Consider the following 5,000-nt stretch of genomic DNA (forward strand, 5'->3'; position numbering starts at 1 on the left):
GGATGTGTGGCTGTGGAGGTGCTGTGTGGCCCTTTAATGTCACAGGGCCAGTGGCTGGGTGATATGCCTGGCTCCTGGAGCTCTGATACAGGGGAGAGAGGCATGTGTGTGTGTGGCTGTGGAGGTCCTGTGGAGGTGCTGTGTGGGCCTTTAATATCACAGGGGGAGAAGCTGGGCCATGAGCCTGGCCCCTGGAGCTCTGATACAGGGGAGAGAAGCATGTGTGTGTGGCTGTGGAGGTCCTGTGGAGGTGCTGTGTGGCCCTTTAATGTCACAGGGCCAGTGGCTGGGTGATATGCCTGGGTGCTGGAGCTCTGACACAGGGGGAGAGAGGCATGGATGTGTGGCTGTGGAGGTGCTGTGTGGGCCTTTAATATCACAGGGCCAGTGGCTGGGTGATATGCCTGGGTGCTGGAGCTCTGACACAGGGCCAGAGAGGCATGTGTGTGTGGCTGTGGAGGTCCTGTGGAGGTGCTGTGTGGGCCTTTAATATCACAGGGGGAGAAGCTGGGCCATGAGCCTGGGTGCTGGAGCTCTGATACAGGGGAGAGAGGCATGTGTGTGTGGCTGTGGAGGTCCTATGGGGGTGATGTGTGGCCCTTTAATGTCACAGGGCCAGTGGCTGGGTGATATGCCTGGGTGCTGGAGCTCTGATACAGGGGAGAGAGGCATGTGTGTGTGGCTGTGGAGGTCCTATGGGGGTGATGTGTGGCCCTTTAATGTCACAGGGCCAGTGGCTGGGTGATATGCCTGGGTGCTGGAGCTCTGACACAGGGGGATAGAGGCATGGATGTGTGGCTGTGGAGGTCCTGTGGAGGTGCTGTGTGGGCCTTTAATATCACAGGGGGAGAAGCTGGGCCATGAGCCTGGCCCCTGGAGCTCTGATACAGGGGAGAGAGGCATGTGTGTGTGGCTGTGGAGGTCCTGTGGAGGTGCTGTGTGGGCCTTTAATATCACAGGGGGAGAAGCTGGGCCATTAGCCTGGCTCCTGGAGCTCTGATACAGGGGAGAGAGGCATGGATGTGTGGCTGTGGAGGTCCTGTGGAGGTGCTGTGTGGGCCTTTAATATCACAGGGCCAGTGGCTGGGTGATATGCCTGGGTGCTGGAGCTCTGACACAGGGCCAGAGAGGCATGTGTGTGTGGCTGTGGAGGTCCTGTGGAGGTGCTGTGTGGGCCTTTAATATCACAGGGGGAGAAGCTGGGCCATGAGCCTGGCCCCTGGAGCTCTGATACAGGGGAGAGAGGCATGTGTGTGTGTGGCTGTGGAGGTCCTGTGTGGCCCTTTAATGTCACAGGGCCAGTGGCTGGGTGATATGCCTGGGTGCTGGAGCTCTGACACAGGGGCAGAGAGGCATGTGTGTGTGGCTGTGGAGGTCCTGTGGAGGTGCTGTGTGGGCCTTTAATATCACAGGGGGAGAAGCTGGGCCGTGAGCCTGGCCCCTGGAGCTCTGATACAGGGGAGAGAGGCATGTGTGTGTGTGTGGCTGTGGAGGTCCTGTGGAGGTGCTGTGTGGGCCTTTAATATCACAGGGGGAGAAGCTGGGCCATGAGCCTGGCCCCTGGAGCTCTGATACAGGGGAGAGAAGCATGTGTGTGTGGCTGTGGAGGTCCTGTGGAGGTGCTGTGTGGCCCTTTAATATCACAGGGCCAGTGGCTGGGTGATATGCCTGGCTCCTGGAGCTCTGACACAGGGGGAGAGAGGCATGGATGTGTGGCTGTGGAGGTCCTGTGGAGGTGCTGTGTGGGCCTTTAATATCACAGGGGGAGAAGCTGGGCCATGAGCCTGGCTCCTGGAGCTCTGATACAGGGGAGAGAGGCATGTGTGTGTGGCTGTGGAGGTCCTGTGGAGGTGCTGTGTGGCCCTTTAATGTCACAGGGCCAGTGGCTGGGTGATATGCCTGGGTGCTGGAGCTCTGACACAGGGGCAGAGAGGCATGTGTGTGTGGCTGTGGAGGTCCTGTGGAGGTGCTGTGTGGGCCTTTAATATCACAGGGGGAGAAGCTGGGCCATGAGCCTGGCCCCTGGAGCTCTGATACAGGGGAGAGAGGCATGTGTGTGTGTGGCTGTGGAGGTCCTGTGGAGGTGCTGTGTGGGCCTTTAATATCACAGGGGGAGAAGCTGGGCCATGAGCCTGGCCCCTGGAGCTCTGATACAGGGGAGAGAAGCATGTGTGTGTGGCTGTGGAGGTCCTGTGGAGGTGCTGTGTGGCCCTTTAATATCACAGGGCCAGTGGCTGGGTGATATGCCTGGCTCCTGGAGCTCTGATACAGGGGAGAGAGGCATGTGTGTGTGGCTGTGGAGGTCCTGTGGAGGTGCTGTGTGGGCCTTTAATATCACAGGGGGAGAAGCTGGGCCATGAGCCTGGCCCCTGGAGCTCTGATACAGGGGAGAGAGGCATGTGTGTGTGTGGCTGTGGAGGTCCTGTGGAGGTGCTGTGTGGGCCTTTAATATCACAGGGGGAGAAGCTGGGCCATGAGCCTGGCCCCTGGAGCTCTGATACAGGGGAGAGAGGCATGTGTGTGTGGCTGTGGAGGTCCTGTGGAGGTGCTGTGTGGCCCTTTAATGTCACAGGGCCAGTGGCTGGGTGATATGCCTGGGTGCTGGAGCTCTGACACAGGGGGAGAGAGGCATGGGTGTGTGGCTGTGGAGGTCCTGTGGAGGTGCTGTGTGGGCCTTTAATATCACAGGGGGAGAAGCTGGGCCATGAGCCTGGCCCCTGGAGCTCTGATACAGGGGAGAGAAGCATGTGTGTGTGGCTGTGGAGGTCCTGTGGAGGTGCTGTGTGGGCCTTTAATATCACAGGGCCAGTGGCTGGGTGATATGCCTGGGTGCTGGAGCTCTGACACAGGGCCAGAGAGGCATGTGTGTGTGGCTGTGGAGGTCCTGTGGAGGTGCTGTGTGGCCCTTTAATATCACAGGGGGAGAAGCTGGGCCATGAGCCTGGCCCCTGGAGCTCTGATACAGGGGAGAGAGGCATGTGTGTGTGGCTGTGGAGGTCCTGTGTGGCCCTTTAATGTCACAGGGCCAGTGGCTGGGTGATATGCCTGGGTGCTGGAGCTCTGACACAGGGGGAGAGAGGCATGTGTGTGTGGCTGTGGAGGTCCTGTGGAGGTGCTGTGTGGCCCTTTAATGTCACAGGGCCAGTGGCTGGGTGATATGCCTGGCTCCTGGAGCTCTGACACAGGGGAGAGAGGCATGTGTGTGTGTGGCTGTGGAGGTCCTGTGGAGGTGCTGTGTGGGCCTTTAATATCACAGGGGGAGAAGCTGGGCCATGAGCCTGGCCCCTGGAGCTCTGATACAGGGGAGAGAAGCATGTGTGTGTGGCTGTGGAGGTGCTGTGTGGCCCTTTAATGTCACAGGCCCAGTGGCTGGGTGATCTGCCTGGGTGCTGGAGCTCTGACACAGGGGCAGAGAGGCATGTGTGTGTGTGTGTGTGTGGCTGTGGAGGTCCTGTGGAGGTGCTGTGTGGGCCTTTAATATCACAGGGGGAGAAGCTGGGCCATGAGCCTGGCCCCTGGAGCTCTGATACAGGGGAGAGAAGCATGTGTGTGTGGCTGTGGAGGTCCTGTGGAGGTGCTGTGTGGCCCTTTAATATCACAGGGCCAGTGGCTGGGTGATATGCCTGGCTCCTGGAGCTCTGACACAGGGGGAGAGAGGCATGGATGTGTGGCTGTGGAGGTCCTGTGGAGGTGCTGTGTGGCCCTTTAATGTCACAGGGCCAGTGGCTGGGTGATATGCCTGGGTGCTGGAGCTCTGACACAGGGGCAGAGAGGCATGTGTGTGTGGCTGTGGAGGTCCTGTGGAGGTGCTGTGTGGGCCTTTAATATCACAGGGGGAGAAGCTGGGCCATGAGCCTGGCCCCTGGAGCTCTGATACAGGGGAGAGAGGCATGTGTGTGTGTGGCTGTGGAGGTCCTGTGGAGGTGCTGTGTGGGCCTTTAATATCACAGGGGGAGAAGCTGGGCCATGAGCCTGGCCCCTGGAGCTCTGATACAGGGGAGAGAAGCATGTGTGTGTGGCTGTGGAGGTCCTGTGGAGGTGCTGTGTGGCCCTTTAATATCACAGGGCCAGTGGCTGGGTGATATGCCTGGCTCCTGGAGCTCTGATACAGGGGAGAGAGGCATGTGTGTGTGGCTGTGGAGGTCCTGTGGAGGTGCTGTGTGGGCCTTTAATATCACAGGGGGAGAAGCTGGGCCATGAGCCTGGCCCCTGGAGCTCTGATACAGGGGAGAGAGGCATGTGTGTGTGTGGCTGTGGAGGTCCTGTGGAGGTGCTGTGTGGGCCTTTAATATCACAGGGGGAGAAGCTGGGCCATGAGCCTGGCCCCTGGAGCTCTGATACAGGGGAGAGAGGCATGTGTGTGTGGCTGTGGAGGTCCTGTGGAGGTGCTGTGTGGCCCTTTAATGTCACAGGGCCAGTGGCTGGGTGATATGCCTGGGTGCTGGAGCTCTGACACAGGGGGAGAGAGGCATGGGTGTGTGGCTGTGGAGGTCCTGTGGAGGTGCTGTGTGGGCCTTTAATATCACAGGGGGAGAAGCTGGGCCATGAGCCTGGCCCCTGGAGCTCTGATACAGGGGAGAGAAGCATGTGTGTGTGGCTGTGGAGGTCCTGTGGAGGTGCTGTGTGGGCCTTTAATATCACAGGGCCAGTGGCTGGGTGATATGCCTGGGTGCTGGAGCTCTGACACAGGGCCAGAGAGGCATGTGTGTGTGGCTGTGGAGGTCCTGTGGAGGTGCTGTGTGGCCCTTTAATATCACAGGGGGAGAAGCTGGGCCATGAGCCTGGCCCCTGGAGCTCTGATACAGGGGAGAGAGGCATGTGTGTGTGGCTGTGGAGGTCCTGTGTGGCCCTTTAATGTCACAGGGCCAGTGGCTGGGTGATATGCCTGGGTGCTGGAGCTCTGACACAGGGGGAGAGAGGCATGTGTGTGTGGCTGTGGAGGTCCTGTGGAGGTGCTGTGTGGCCCTTTAATGTCACAGGGCCAGTGGCTGGGTGATATG

The sequence above is a fragment of the Trachinotus anak genome, unplaced genomic scaffold (assembly GCF_046630095.1).
Source record: "Trachinotus anak isolate AG129_WGS33_773 ecotype Australia unplaced genomic scaffold, CSIRO_AGI_Tana_v1 ptg000139l, whole genome shotgun sequence".
NCBI classification, from domain to species: domain Eukaryota; kingdom Metazoa; phylum Chordata; class Actinopteri; order Carangiformes; family Carangidae; genus Trachinotus; species Trachinotus anak.